Below are 16,096 nucleotides of genomic sequence, written 5' to 3'. Positions count from 1 at the left end.
TTGTATGATCAATTACCATCGGATGTCTTCAAATATTGTCATTTGCGTGCGGTTAAAGACAGCAGAGAAAAAAAATCAAAGGGAATCAAGCTTCGCTGAACACCAACGGTCAATCTCGAGTGTGGTTGATCATCATCATCATCATCAATTATTGTTTGTGTGTGAGAAAATCTGATTACCATGGTCAATAATTATCCACTTTGGTAAGGTGAAAAAAAAACAAAAAATTTACGCTTTCACTTTCTTACTTTATAGATAATGGATGGATGTTTTTTTTCTTGGGTACAATTTTTTTTTTCATTTTGGGTACAAATTATTTAATTTTTTTTCTGTTTGTTTTTTTTTGTTTTCATCCCTTTTAAACTAGTCTAATCGTGTGTTATCAATGGAAAAATGGAGTAAAAAAAACATATCGGTAGTCATTCTAACTGGATGTGAATTAACACACAACGACACAATACCGACATGAATGAATTTAAAAACAAAGTTTCATATTTCCATTCTCAAAAAAAGAAACGACCAAATTTTTTTTTTCTTGCTCTTATCAACATTAAAAATGTATATAATATAATGATTATGTTTATCCATTCACATAATCATCCTAATCATAATAATCAATTGGATATGAAATGGATACATTTGAATTTCCTGGATATAAATCACAAAACTGAACAGTTACAATTTTCTGTAAAGCAGCAACAAATGAAGAACAATCAAAATACCTCGAGTCAGCAATAAAACGAATGAATTAATTGTCCACAGAAATTTCCAATCATCGAAGTCGGAAATCATCAAAAAACCCAAGAATCCACCAAAAAAAAAAACGGCCTCGTTCATTATTGATGATAACAATAATGGGAAAAAAATGCGGATGATCAACCAAAAAAAAATAATTTCCATCATCGAAGCAATCGAAATTTCAACATAAACATAGAACAGCAGCAGACGTTGATCGACCCAATTTTTTTTTCTCTTGCTGGGCAGAAAAAAAATGATCCAGAAAATTAAAACAAAATGTCTATTATAATCCAAACAAACAAATGAACAAAACGAACGAACGAACCAACCAACCAAAAAAAAAAAAATTCATGTCTTTTGATATCTTGCATATCGAATTTATTTTTTTTTTCACTCAATTTTTCTCACTGATTGTTGTTGTTTACCATCATCATCATCATCATCATAATCATCTGTGCTTATTTTTATTATTATGAATGACGATGAACTTTGAATGAAGCACAAAGAAGTGAATTTTTTTTCAAACAAAAAAAAAAATCCTACCATGTCATCATGATCATTCAATTAATAAATCTTCAAAATGGATGATGATAATGGTGATGATGATCATCATCATAATCATTGTGATACAATGTTTGACAATCGGTTCATTGACAACAACAACAACAAAATGATGACAATTATTAATGATTCGATCTTTTTTCAATCATAGATACAAAATATTATTCTATTCCCGGAATTTGATTTAATGATTCTATTATTCAATACACATTATATGTCCATTCATAGGTCACAGATCTCAATAGTGAGATCATCGATCTCATCAAAATCATCTGATTAAACATAACGAACATTGATCCTATTCGATTAGATTTGATGATGATGATGATGAGAAAAAAAAGTGATTTTCCCGTCAAAAGAAAAAAAAGGATAATCACACACACAATGTCTGTCTCTTACTCTGTATGTGTAACATTGTATCAAATTTTTTTTTTATTTTCTCTTTTTCAATAAAGAAGATAAGATTTGTTCCACCATATCAACAACAACAACAACAACAAATTCCATATATGCGAGAGTAGCATTAAAAAAAGTAGGCCAAAACGGTCGATTTCGATGAATGAATGATTGATTGGAAGATGAATGAATGTTTCAAATTTCGAAACAATTTTTTTTGTTGTTTATTTGGAAATTTTATTTCTCATTTCAATTATCAAAAAAAAAAAAATTGTCAAACACGCAGTCTGCATATGTTGTTGTCGTCGTTGTTGTTGTTGATTATATCAAGTGAATGAACGAAATGCGTTTGATACTTTGATTTTACAATCACACATACACATCTTTTGTTTTGATGTTTGGAAGAGAAAAAAATTTTTTATTTTCTAAGCCGTCTGACTAATAAATTAAACAAATGGATTTTTTTTCGGAGAAAAAAAAAATTTTTGATATATCACTGATTTGAGTGAATGATTTTGATTCGAATAAATAAATTCAAACATACAATCGATGTCTGTCTGTCTCTCTGTGTGTGTGTGTGTAATTCGATATCGATAGTAATAATCGATTGTGAACATTGATCCTGATTATATGAAAAATTCTTTAATCAATCATAAAATTATTGGCGCTCATCGATTATCAATTATCAATTATCAAAACAAAACAAAACAAAACAGAAAAAAAATCATCAATCTGATCCGTAAAGCGGTTATTGTCACTTGTTTGTTTGTTTAAGGGTAATAAAGATAAAAAAGATATATAGAAAGCTTGTTTGTAAAAATTCGTTTGTTTTACATTTGTCCGATTTGTTTATTTATATATTTTTTTTTCTTTCATTTGAATTTTTTTTTTCAATCAGAAATTTTCACTCAATTTATGAATAACAAATTTGGCTATGGTTATTTGAATCATTTTTTTTCGGGCCCATTTTTTTTCACCACCTGGCAAACTTACTGGATCGATCCATCGATTATACTCGAGATACCACAACATCTTTCTAGGATAGCCACTAATTGACATCACCAAAAAAAAAAAACACAAACACACACGCCATCACCAGATACATAGGGTGCCAATTGGCGAACAAATCCCGAATATCACAAACAAGCCACCTGCATGCATACAATTCATTTACCAGAAAGAAGAAAGAAAAAAAAAATTAAATTGAAAATTTGTTTTTCTTTTTTCAACCAGAAAATGAATCGATATTGAATTCATTCATTTTTATAACAAAATGATAATTATTATAAATGATGACTACTATTATAATAAAAACAAAATTTCATTGACAATAGCTATGGATGTTTTGTTTTTCGTTTTGGACAAAACAACGAACAATCGACCTAACAACGACAAACAATTGTCATTCGAATTGACCTTTGTGTGTGTGTGTGTGTGTGTGTGTATAGTCAATGTCACCTGGCCATCATCATCATCATCAGCATCATGGCCGTAGGGTTCAAATGGTTGTTTGAATCAACAAACAAACATGGAGCAAAATTTAAAAGTTCTGCGTGTGTGAGGTAAAAGTCACGCAAATCATCAATACCAAAACAACATACGCACACACACTAATAGTCGGTTGATTGAACAAATTTTCGTTTTCATTTTTCTTTTTGTTTTTGAATTTAAATGAATGAATGAATTTTTTTACCAAAAAAAAAAGTTGTCCCCGTACACAATCGATGGTGGAATATTGGAAAGAATTCCATTCCCAATTATGGAATTGATATGATTGTTTTTTTTTCTTCTGGTTTATTATTTGTTACAACATTGACGGCTAGCCTGGGTAAACAACAACAACATCATCATCATCATCACGTTGACAATGTAAACAAACAAGACATGACATGGTTATCATCATCAAATGATGATATCAATTTGATGATGATGATGATGATGATAATGATAATCTAAATGAAAATTCAATTGATTTGTAAATATTGTGGGATAAAAAAAAATATATAAATCGAACCCTCATTCATTCGATTTGGATCCTTTTTTATTTCAATCAATCAATCAATCATCATCATCATCATAATCAAATTGCTATCAATGACAAAAAAACAACAACAACAACAAAATAATAAGGATCCGCGATATCAGAGACAGTTATCAGGTATATTGATAAACAAAATTACAAAACAATTGGATTTTTTTTTATATCCTCATCGAATGGACAAACAATTGTTACTCATTTTCATTTTTTTTTTTTTTGCCATGTTTACACACATTCTAGAGAGAGAAAAAAAAATAGATTGCAATCGAATCATCATCATCATCAAACATTCTACAAGTTTTTTTTGTTGTTGTTGTTGTTGGCTGGCTGGTCGATAGTATATCGTTCCAGTTTTCGTCAACAAAATATATTTCATCATCACCATCATAATCGAAAAACAATTACTATGGAAATGTACCGGTAATAATAACAATAATAATCGGGTAAAAAAAAATATATATATAACCCAGTCACCGTTACTGATTACAACAAAAGGAATATTTGTCTTATATTCTTGATGCTCATTATCATAATCATCAACAATGTGATATGATGATATATGGCAACCATAATCATTTATGATCATCATCATCATCTTTTGTTTACAACTATGACGACGACGACGACGACGCCAATAAATTGTTGAGATTACCTTTATTTCTTCTTCTTCTTCTTCTTCGATGTTAATGTTGATTCTATCTTTGGATATTCTTTTTTTTTCTACCACTAAAACTAAAGTCTACATGAATACAATATAATAAATAAATAGCTAGATATGATAAATAAATGCATGTGGTGTTTTGACAATAATTTTGAGCAATAAACCAAAAAAAAAAAAAAAAAAAAATTGCAACCAACTATCAAACACCACATATTAGATTATGGTTAATGATAAAATGTAAAAGTGAAATAGAAAGAAAAACTCAAACTTAAGAGCTGACATTATCAAAAATTTTTTTTTTGTGAAAAACAAGAAAGAGATAGTTTGTCTATGTCTATTTATCGAGTTGTTGTTGTTGTTGTTGTTGTTGCTATCTATGTGTTGTACGTTATTTTGGTTGATGGTGGCCAGAGATTTTTTTTTCCTGTTTTCTATCTATCTCTATATATAATCTAATGATGTTTTTATGTATTGTAACGAAGCGTCGATGATGATGATGATGACGACGATGATGATGATTAAAATGCGAAACAAAACGATTTGTACAGGAAGCAAAAAAAAAAATTTTTTTTTGTTTTCAGCCAAAAAAAAAAACATTTTTCGTCTTCATGGTAATTTGATTTGCAAATTTCATCATCATTTAGTCAAATCTTGAATTTTGACGATGATGACGATGATGATAATGATGATAATGATGATTGGAAAGCAATACGAAAAAATTCTTTTCATCCACAACACACTAAACGTTAAGATCTTGTCAATGATCTCAGCATGTGTGGGAGAGATTAGCTGCTTGTGGTGGTTGTGGAAAGAAATCCACCGATCCATAAGATAGTGCACGTAATTCATGACATTTTGTAGTCAAAAAAAAAAAAAAGATCCAGGTAAAAAAAACCATCTGTGTGTGTGTGTGTGGGTGGGTGTAATTTGAATCATATAGATGGCCATTTCTTTCCATAAACGATTCGATGTGATGCAAATGATCATTGGTTCATAATTCATGGTATATGCATAAATTTATTTTTTTTCTTCATCAAAACAGGATTCATGCCTGGATAAAATCGATGCGTGTGATAGAATAAAAAGATAAACACATTCCAAACGCAAAATAAAATACACTCCCACATAGGGTTAATATATGTAACCTGTTGCATGAAAAAAAAACAAAAATTTCAAATTAAAAGTCAATTTAAAAATAGGAAACAGTGAAAGTCACATAATCTTACACATCGCATCAACATCGATGGATATTCATGGATCTGAATATGTTCATCATAACCAATAATGATGTTAGACACACATCATAATTGATTGATTGTGCCTAATGGGCCTAATTTCCTTTTGTTTTTATTTTCCCATTTCATGGCCAAGCATTATCCATCATCATAATGATGATGATGGTCACACCAACAGACGTGGATGGTTGAATCTTCATATAAAAAAAAACTCATCCAAGAGCCGTTCATCCATGTTAACGGCAACCATTAGCATAACCTAAAGAGAAATGGAAGAAAAAAAAAACGAAGAAAGCAGGTGTTATTTTCTCAAAAGTTTTCAGAATTTTTATTCAATGAAAAAAAAACATAATAGGCAAACTAGACTTTGACCAGACACAAAAATATCGGTTCATATATATAAGTCGGTCGACTAAAGAATGTAATGTTATGCAATGTGATATGATCTCGACCTCAACCTTATAATACTAACTAGATCTAGATTTATGGCACTCTGGTGGTATGTATGTATGTATGTAGTGTTCCTGTTTCAGTCAATGAACTTTTACAATCCATTGAAAAGTTTTTTTTCTGGTTCACACACACACACACATTCACGAAAAAAACATTGAGAAAACAAATGTAGTTTTCGATTTCAATGACCAATGCACGCATACAGCTATAGTTTTTTGTTGTTGTTGTTGTTGTTTGAGAATTTGATCGGCACAATATATGAAAAAAAAGAACTGAATAAGGGTCAAATTCCAATAAAAATAATGAATCCATGGCGCCATTCTTTTCAATAATTTGGCCAATAATGTTATTTTCATTTGTTTTGGAATTCTCGAATCATCATCATCATTGTTGTTGTTGTTGTTGAAGGGAAAGATTTTTTTTTTGTTTCTATTTTGTTTTGAATAATTAAATTGATCAAATTAGGATAACTTGATCAAAGTCACAAACGGGGTCATTTGCCCTTATACAATCATCATCAATGTATTGATTGATGAATGGTATACAGTGAAGAAATGAATCACTTAGCTGATCAACATCAGACAACGAAAACAAAACAAAAAAAAATTCAAATGGGCCTTACCATTGTACATGATATATGTGTGTCAACAAGTGTCAGTGCTGAACAACTGATTTATCAATTATAAGCAACGGAATTCGCAATAAAAACACACAAATGTATGGAATGAAAGACAAACAAACAGACATTATGTAATGGCCAACATGTAAATGAAAGATTTTTTGTTATGCGGAAGCAAAATAATCGATACATTGAAAAAGGTGACATTGTTCAAATCTTCAATTTCATGATTCATAAACGAGAAAATTTTAGTTTTGCCGCCACTGATGATAATATTAGAAAAAAAATAATTAAAACAAACAAAAGTTCAAAGGTTAATCTCTATATATGCAGGTTTATTTTATTAAAATAAATACCTACCTTGTCGAACATACACACAGACAAAAACAGAAAAATAGAGATTAACGACCAAATTGTCGCAAAAACAATCATTTACGACGATGTGTTTGTGTGTGTATGCAATTTGGCATTCGATAGACAGATGTATTTGATTCCACAACAACAACAACAACAACAACATCAAATGATGACCAACTCGCAAAAAAAAAACCAAACGGCTTGCCTTGTCCATGTGATCACATCAATAGAACCAAAAAAAAAAGAAAAGACGATTGACAGCTTTGCTCATCATTAAAATCGATATTTGTGACCAAAAAAAAATTTTTCCCATGTGAAGCAATGATGACAGTTTCAGGATCGTAGAAAATAATAAAAAACAATCCCAATACGTATGACATTTCGATACATTCTATTCCTATTAGTGTGTGGAAAGAAACGGTTGACATGAGATTTTCATCAAATAATTCATCAGTTAAACCATTTACTTACCGTGGACAATTATCTCCAGAAAAAAATGTTATTATTCTTTTCCCATCACCACCACCACCATCATCGGGCCAACGATAAATTTTGACCACAATACAAAAAAAAAATCGACCTATAGAGATGGCCAAAGATATAGTTAAATCAATCAACCGTGTCGATCACATACAAAAAACACAGATATAGATCAACACCGAATAAATAAATAAATAATCCATCCATATAATTGTATAGAGGGTTTGTGAATGGGATGGCCAATTATTATTATTATGTTCACACTTGAAAAAAAACGAAAATTTCCGTGCTTTCCATAAAAATTGTATTATTGATGGTTTCACTACCTATATATCTATTGAATTGAGCAATTCAGATGATGATCTAGTATGAATTAAATTTGTTAGATCAGATATATTCATGTTAATATTAATATATATACATTACCACCAAACTATTTGAATTGCCAATGAAAATTAGATCCATTTATGATATTGAAATACAAAATGCATGTGTTGATCTGATGATAACCATCTCGGTGTAAATGGTTGTTGAAAATTACCATACAATATATTGTATCGTGTATGTGTGAATGATGATGATGACCAATTTATTCATTCCGTAATCTTGTTGTTATTATTATTACATACTTTAAACAATTTATATATGCCTGATAGAATGGGTTAATCATTAATCGAACAGGTAGATACAAATATCTGTAATGGAATGAAATTATTAAATCCAAGTAAATCCACAAATAAATACACACACAGACACACATACAGGTTTGCTTTACAATTGATTTGATTTTGTCTATTTATCTGCCATATCAGTAGTTTTTTTCTTGATTAGCCAAGTAAATAAATCACCACACAATCATGTAACAATTAGATATAACCAAAAACGATTCATGGGGTTGATGATTCTAAATAAAAAAAAACAAAAAACAAAACAAAATGGACAAGATTTATTTAGAAAACATAAAATACAACAACATAACAAAACTTACCTGAAATATTGATTGAAAGAACCAAAAAAAAAAATCAAAAGTAGAAAAACCAGACAAAAAAAAACCTAGTGAACTGGATTCATGTTGTTGTTGTTGGCACATACACATGCTGATGATGACGCCATAATCATAAAAATGAAAAAAAATCGATATACCCGCAATAGAAGATGGTATGTGTGTGTGTTGTGTGTGTATATAAAAAAGTATAATGTAACAATGTACCGGCATACACACAGAAAAAAAATGATGATGCCGTTTAACACCAATTGGTAAATTGCCACAACAAAACAAAACAAAAAAAAATATGATCGTCATTCAAGTGATTAACGGGTTCAACATTGGCTGAATTAGAATAAATGGATGAAAAAAAAATTAATAATCTACCAACCAACTAACCACACAAACACAGAAAATAGATTGAACATACCTGATATGCGATGATGATGATGATGATGATGATGATAATAGGGTGGAGGTGGTTATGAAAAAAAAAATGAAATTAAAAAAAAGCCATCATAACAAATAGTTTTTTTTCTGGTCCTTATTATCATGCTGTGTGTGTGTGTGGTTATGACGTTTGAATTGGTTAGAAACCATCGTCGAAGATTGATGATGATAATGGTGATCATGATGATGTAACCACCAACACCACACCACAATGAAAAATCATTATTTTTTTTTTATTCTTAACATTTTAAGATACATACATGTGGATGGATGTAAATGAACTTTTTCCTGAACGGATGTCCGATTCATAAAGAATTTTTTTAAAGTGTTGATCATCATATTTGACATGACCATTGATTGCAGTAACAGGTCATAGGTATATTTTTTTATGATGATCATCATTTTTCCCCATTTATGGCCATTGACATCGGACATGGTTTGACAATTTTTTTTTTCATTTTGGAAAAAAAAATTCGGTATTCGGACGCCCGATTTACTACAAATAAATGAAAAAATTCAATATTAAGAATTTTATGACTGTTGTTGTTGTTGTTGTTATTCACCTAGATGATGCTGCCAGAAAATGATTTTTCTTTTCTTTTCTTTTTTTCCCCATTAATTAAATTCAGATTCAAGGCGTGTGGTCATCATTGGTCAGTGTTTTGTTTATGATAATCTCATAAAATGAAAGTCAAGTCGAGTGTTAATTTCACATCATCATCATCGTTATTCTCATCAGTCAAAATTCTATAATTAATTTTTTTTTCGCCAAAGCCGAAAAAACGAAAGATCATAATAGATATCGATATGTTTCAAATGAGTGAATGGATGACCATAACAGAATTTATCTGATGAAAAACAAAAACAAAAAAAACAATGATAACAAATGACCAATCAACCTAGTGAAACGCACTTGAACTTACTTGAAAAAAAATAACAAAAAAAAACTCTTGATTATTGACGCCAATCATCACCGGTGAATGAGATACAAAACAAAAACAAAAAACAAAAATCTAAATGATGAATTTAGAATGTGTGGTCAATGATATAGAAAACATTAATAAACATTAGAAATTATAACAAAAAAAAACAACAACAAAAATAAAAACTAACCAAGTGACTTTTTTTTGTTCGAAATTGTTGAAATGAAAATTAAATGAAAAAATCACATGTGAGTATATAACAAAGTCATGTATGATGATGATGATGATGACTCCCGATTTTCTTCTTTTTCGTCGTTTTTAGTGAAATGAAATGATGTGATGTGATGTGATGTGGCGTAATACAAACGACCGGCTAAAAATGATGACCAGCCAAGAATTATATAAGATCATAATGAACTTGGCAAAAGACGAAAGTGAGAGAAGAACCAGTCTCTCTCTCTCTCTCTCTTCATGGCTTTATTTGAGCTTATCGTTCGTTCGGATTTTTTGTTTCGTTTTGTTTTTATTAGCGTTTAGTTCATTTTTTTTTCTTTGAACTTGACTTTCGATTTTCATTTCGATGTATTATGATGATGATGATGATGATTTTGGATAAAAAATTCTGTTCATTCGTTGTCACATTATACATGAATTTTATTCGGTCACCAGTGAGAATCTGTAAAGACAAAAACCTGATTAATGTTCAATTTAAATTTGGTCACTTCAATCATCATCAATCTCATATATATATACGAAAGGATTATTTCACTTATTACATTCAATCAAATCAATCAAAAACAATAAAAGTTAAATAAATCGATTGATGATGATCAAAAGTTCACTGACCATTTTTTTCTTTGTTTTGTTTCTTTTCACTGGATTTATCAAATATGGATGGACAAAAAAAAACGAGAAAATAAAAAATTTTCAGGTAAATCACGAATTCTTGATATTTTTCTTTGTGGTTTGTAATTCAATCTTCTCATGATGATGATGATCATCATCATTATTATAATGAAATAAATGATTTTTCTACCCCTACATTATTATAAATGATATATTGTGATGGCGGTTGTTTAATTGAATTCAAATATATACCTGACCATCATCATTACAATGGTACGATAAACTTGACCTTTGTGTAGCTGTCATCATCATCGAAAGAAAAAAATTCAAAGATTTTTAATATATCGGTCTATATAACAGCAGCAACTATTTGGCATTGATAAAGGATTAATAGTTAAAAAAAACGAAAAATTTTCAGGTTTTCGATGAATTACATATGACGAGATAGGCGAGAAAAACCTGTATCAAAATACTAGTGTAACACTACATATATACTAAATAGCCATGAATTGATAAATGGAATCCAAGTTGAATAAAAATTAAGCGAAAAATCATCAATTCACCATTACAATCGATACGATATTTACAAGATAGAGGTGTTCAATCAATTGGTGGATTGGTGTTTGAACGAAATGTAAAAAAAACGTGACATGATCATCATCATCATCATCATCATCATTATCAATAAATAAGACATATGATGATGATTTAATCAAAAACAAATTCAAATGAATTACCTTTTTCAATGATTCGTTTTCCAAACAAACAGAATAATCGATTGAAATGGCCCAATTATTTATGAAAATCAAATTCGATATGATTGGTTTTCATATACTTAGACCATTCACTATATGGGCAATTATCTACGATAACCGATGATGATGATTCGGTTGTTCGGTTGTGTGTGTGTGAGGGGGATACAACAACAACAACAACAACAATAGCAACAGTGGTGCACAACTGATTTTAATCAGACAAAAAAAAATTTTTTTTAAGACTTGTCAGCGGTATTGTTTTTTTTTTGCCGGAATGGCCAAAAAAAAATAATTGGCCGGCTTTAAGAACATTGTTTCTCATTTGTTCAATTAAATAATAGAACCCTTACTGTATGAGCCAATCCTTTCACTTTTTTTTTATATATTCACTATGTCTATGTGTGATTGACAATCAAAAATCCAGACGATGAATTTTTTCGTGGATATTTTTTTTTCTTTCATTCATTCATACAAATCACGACTAAAAAAAAAATTTTTTTTTTTACACACATGCAATGCTATAATAGTCTAGCGTTTTTTTTTCTTCATTTTGTTCTTAAATCCATTGCTCCCTACGCAAACTGTTGTTGTTGTTGTTGTTGTAGTTGTAAAAGTTGGTCTGTGCATATATTATAAAAGATATTTTCACTTTTCCAATTTTTTCTCTTACTTTTTATTTTGGTGATGATGATGATGATGAGTTGATGGATTGATGGATTGATCGATTGATCTCGACCGTGAAACCAGTCATAATGATGATGATGATGATGGTTCAATAATGATAATAATCGATTCATTGAACTCAAACATTGATTATCGACAAGTTTTCTTTTTAATCCTCTTTTTCTTTTTTTTCCTCGAAACAAACAAGGTGCTTGACGTACATAATACATGGTGTAGTAGTACACAGGTAAATGTAGTTCTGGATTTGTAGTCAACTGGTTCTAATAATACACGACAACGTGTAAACGTTAAACGACAATCATCATCATCATCATTTCATATTAATTCCCTATAGACAAAACTGATAAAGTGATAAAATTCAAATTAGAGCAACAAAAAAAAACTACTAACCAGATTGAGTAGTTGAGAGAATCCCGGTGTTGTCATCATCATACATGGAATCGCGAAAAAAAACGATAAAATATTCAAAAGAGAGAGATAGTTGGCAACAACCTGTTGATAGGTGAATTTATAATGACGATGATGATAATAATTAAAGCAGTTAAACCATTTTAATTGATGAGAACCCTTTTTTTCTTTATCTTTTTTTTGCTCTCGACAAAATGTCAATAATCGGACATCTTTTCAATTCATTGATCAATTTATTTCACAATTTTTTTGGGCACCAATCTGTAACAACAAAAAAAATCAAAACAAAGTGTTTTAAAATCAATTATGATTCAAGAAAGTAGAAAAAAAATTTGGGCAATCACCTTCATTTTTGTTTTCTTGAAAAGGGTTGAATGAATGTCAGCCAAAATGAGAATCTTTTTTTATTTTTTTTGTACAATAAGATCATCAAGCAGCTTTGTAGCTTCTGCACACACTAGTTGTCCAAAAATAAATGGTGATAACCCATCCAACCTTACATCTATTTTTGGGGGAGTGGATTGGGCAATAAAATGGAATAGAATGAATGAATGAATGAGTGGGTGGATGGATGGATGAATGAATTTTTCAAATGTTATCAAATAACAAATTATGAATGCGCTAATCGATTGTCATAATAATATTCTCATTGTTGATGATCATGTTGATGATGATGATAAATGAAACAAATTCATTTGGTCATAAATTAACACACATGTGATCTACAACATCATCATAATCATAAACACAAACAAAACGATGATGATGATTCGGATTTAAAGGATTTTGGGGGGTGGCTATGGCAGATTATCATCATTATGAAATTTAGTCTAGCCAAGTTTTCTTTCTTTTTTGGTTTCAAATACAAATATGCAGGAATTAATGCTGCTTCTGCAGTTGTTGTTGTTGTTTTTTTTTTTTTTGGCAAATGATTTCGTTTGAATCAGTCGATTTTACAGAATTTTATAAAATTTCGTTTTTTGTTGATTTTTTTTCTTCAATCCAAGTTTTTTTTTGATCTAAAATGAAAAAAAACAAAAATTTCCAGTTAATAAATGAATGACTGGCTATTGATGCAAGAAAAATAAAATGATGATGTCCAATGATCTTTTGATGAATGAGATAAATACCTGATGGATGAATTTGTCTTGTGTCTTGTGCTTAATTTAGATTCTTGGTTCGAGCAATGATATTTTAAATGAGTCAGCCAGCATACACATACACACAAAAGTGTGGGTATAATAATAATTATGTGTCAGACGAAAAAAAACTATGCATATATAATGGCAAATATGAATTTCCGGATGATATTCTTGTTTCGTCTGTTGTCTGCACTGCACTGAATTGAAATTACGCCCGAATACAGAATTTTCGTTTTCGCAATAAATTCAATTCAAATATTTTGAAAACGAGTACGAAAAAAAAATAAATAAAAAATAAACACCAACACAGACGTCTAAGAATTTCGAAGATGACGACATTCATTGGTTTTTTTTCTCTCTCTCTCTCTCTCTCTCTCTCTCTCGGTTGTGATGTCAAGTGGAAAAAAAACATTTCATTCGATGAATCAAATAAATCAGTTGGTTGAAATTTGTTTGAAATTTGAAATCATCAGAATTCTTGAACATCTTTATTCCATTTCGGGTTAAGGGTTAAACGATGATGATGATGATGATGATGAGGAAACACATAAAGTTTAAAAATGAAAAATGGTGTAAACACATCATTCATTCATTCATACAACAACATGATTTTTTTTAAAATTGCATAAACGTATTACGTTTCGTTCATTCATCGGATTCTTTGTCTTGATTCTTTTTTTTTGTGTGTGTGCGTGAATATATCTTTATCCTGACACGACAATTCTGCTGTCTGTTATTTTTTAAAATATTTTTTGGCTACCATTCATGAATGAGAAACAAACAAACAAACAAACAAAAAAAAAACAGATGATTCGGTATTATTCGGGCGTAAGTAAGAAACTGTGAAAAAAAACATAATGTGAACGTAAGTGGAAACAAAAAAACAAAAACAAAAAAAAAAGAAGGTTATACCCCATTGTTTGTTGTCATTGGATAAATTATCATCATATCGTCGTCGTCGTCATCATCATCATCATCATGATCATCAACGTTGTGGTTTTGAGCTTGAATTTTTATTATTATATCACATATATACAAACGATGACTACAAAGACAACGACAAACAAGACGTAATAATAATAATAATAATCATCATCATTATAAACAGACCATTAAATTACCGTTTTTCAAATTCAACGAATGAAAAAGACAGACAGATTTACAGACAAAGAGAAAAAAAAACCATTTTTAGTAATGAAAAAAAAACCGGATATCAAGTACGTATGTGTGTGTGTGTGTGTGTCGTAAATTTATCGTTAATAATTTTTTTTTTGCTCTTGCATATGATATAATCCATCTTTCATATCATCATTTTTGTTCGATATTGATTATTGTTGGATCGAAATGTGGAAATAGTCAATGTACAACAACATGTCAAAATAGCTGAGTATATATATTCATAATAATGAGAATTAGAATTAGAATTACATTAAAAATCAAAAAATCATTCTCATTAAAAAAAACAAAAAAATTTTTTGGCCAAAACAAAAAAAAAATTTATCCAATCCATCATGTAAGTGATCTCTCAGCAGAAAAAAAACAACTGAAGAAATGAAGAAATCTGGGCAAATTACCAGATGAAAATATAATAACAGGAAAGACATCAACGATTCAGCAAAATTGACCAAATCAACAATGGGCTATGAAATTTGATCTGTAACAAACAAACACTCGATGTTTTTTACTTTGTTTTTTTTTCTCATTTTTATTTTCATTCTAATTAGATTGGATGATCAAGTCTTGATTCTGAATGGAAATTCTACAAATCAAAGTAAGTAAAAAAAAAATTCTCATCAAATCCAAGCAATGGTTCCAAAGAATTCTTTTTTTTTTTTTTTTTTGGGTATGTGTTATCCTACCACCAGAAAAAAAACCGAAAATTTTTCCGATCAATTTTTTTCCGACCGTGAGAATATTTCTATGTCTGTGCAATAATAATACAGCTAGTAGATTCGATTACATTGATTACATTGGTGACCTGGCGTCTTGATGACGCCTAACATCAACAACAACGACAAAATAATCCGGACATTCGAAAATTGAAATCTACTGCGATTAGAAGGAGAAGGAGGAGGAGGAGGTGTTTAGGGTCGATCACATCATTTTTATCGGTACGCCTGTTGCGCTTTTTTTTTATATATATACGGGCCAAAGTAAGTATATATTAATCAATATATATATGGATATGGATAGGTAGTAGCATTAGTCGATAGTATTTAATATAACCGTACCTGTACCTTGCGTACTATATATACATATTCCGCAGCTATGAAAAAATTTTTTTTTTTTTTTTTTTTGGCCCTAATGTTTCGAAAAATACCACTACCTGTGAATGAATAGTTGATAATCTGTTGCGCGTGTTCAA

At 29.8% G+C, this 16,096-nt stretch overlaps 3 long non-coding RNA genes across 6 annotated transcripts; 1 reads left to right on the top strand and 2 right to left on the bottom strand.

The window, feature by feature from the left end:
- Positions 1 to 2,329: 2,329 nt before the first annotated feature.
- Positions 2,330 to 2,878, top strand: LOC142597615 (uncharacterized). The gene is made up of 2 exons (XR_012832302.1): positions 2,330 to 2,471; positions 2,594 to 2,878. It is a non-coding gene; the product is annotated as an uncharacterized LOC142597615 (long non-coding RNA).
- A 1,213-nt stretch (positions 2,879 to 4,091) lies between these two features.
- LOC124494354 (uncharacterized) lies at positions 4,092 to 9,999 on the bottom strand. 4 transcript variants are annotated; one of them, XR_012832262.1, is made up of 12 exons: positions 9,537 to 9,821; positions 9,234 to 9,469; positions 8,954 to 9,078; positions 8,527 to 8,868; positions 8,301 to 8,442; positions 7,960 to 8,233; positions 7,693 to 7,901; positions 7,530 to 7,638; positions 7,062 to 7,455; positions 6,705 to 6,964; positions 5,621 to 5,888; positions 4,092 to 5,539 (listed from the first exon to the last, which is right to left on the bottom strand). It is a non-coding gene; the product is annotated as an uncharacterized LOC124494354 (long non-coding RNA). The 4 variants fall into 4 exon arrangements; XR_012832264.1 differs by lacking the exon at positions 6,705 to 6,964 and adding an exon at positions 9,887 to 9,995 and having other exon boundaries at positions 5,010 to 5,539; XR_012832263.1 differs by lacking the exon at positions 6,705 to 6,964 and adding an exon at positions 9,887 to 9,995 and having other exon boundaries at positions 5,010 to 5,539; positions 7,965 to 8,233.
- Positions 10,000 to 12,939: 2,940 nt separating this feature from the next.
- LOC124493400 (uncharacterized) lies at positions 12,940 to 14,750 on the bottom strand. Its single transcript, XR_012832310.1, has 3 exons — positions 14,644 to 14,750; positions 13,720 to 14,571; positions 12,940 to 13,608 (listed from the first exon to the last, which is right to left on the bottom strand). It is a non-coding gene; the product is annotated as an uncharacterized LOC124493400 (long non-coding RNA).
- Positions 14,751 to 16,096: the final 1,346 nt, after the last annotated feature.

The sequence above is a fragment of the Dermatophagoides farinae genome, chromosome 6 (genome assembly GCF_024713945.1).
Source record: "Dermatophagoides farinae isolate YC_2012a chromosome 6, ASM2471394v1, whole genome shotgun sequence".
In the NCBI taxonomy this organism is placed as follows: domain Eukaryota; kingdom Metazoa; phylum Arthropoda; class Arachnida; order Sarcoptiformes; family Pyroglyphidae; genus Dermatophagoides; species Dermatophagoides farinae.
Note: the sequence above shows the minus strand (reverse complement) of the source record. Positions and strands in the feature narration are given on the sequence as shown.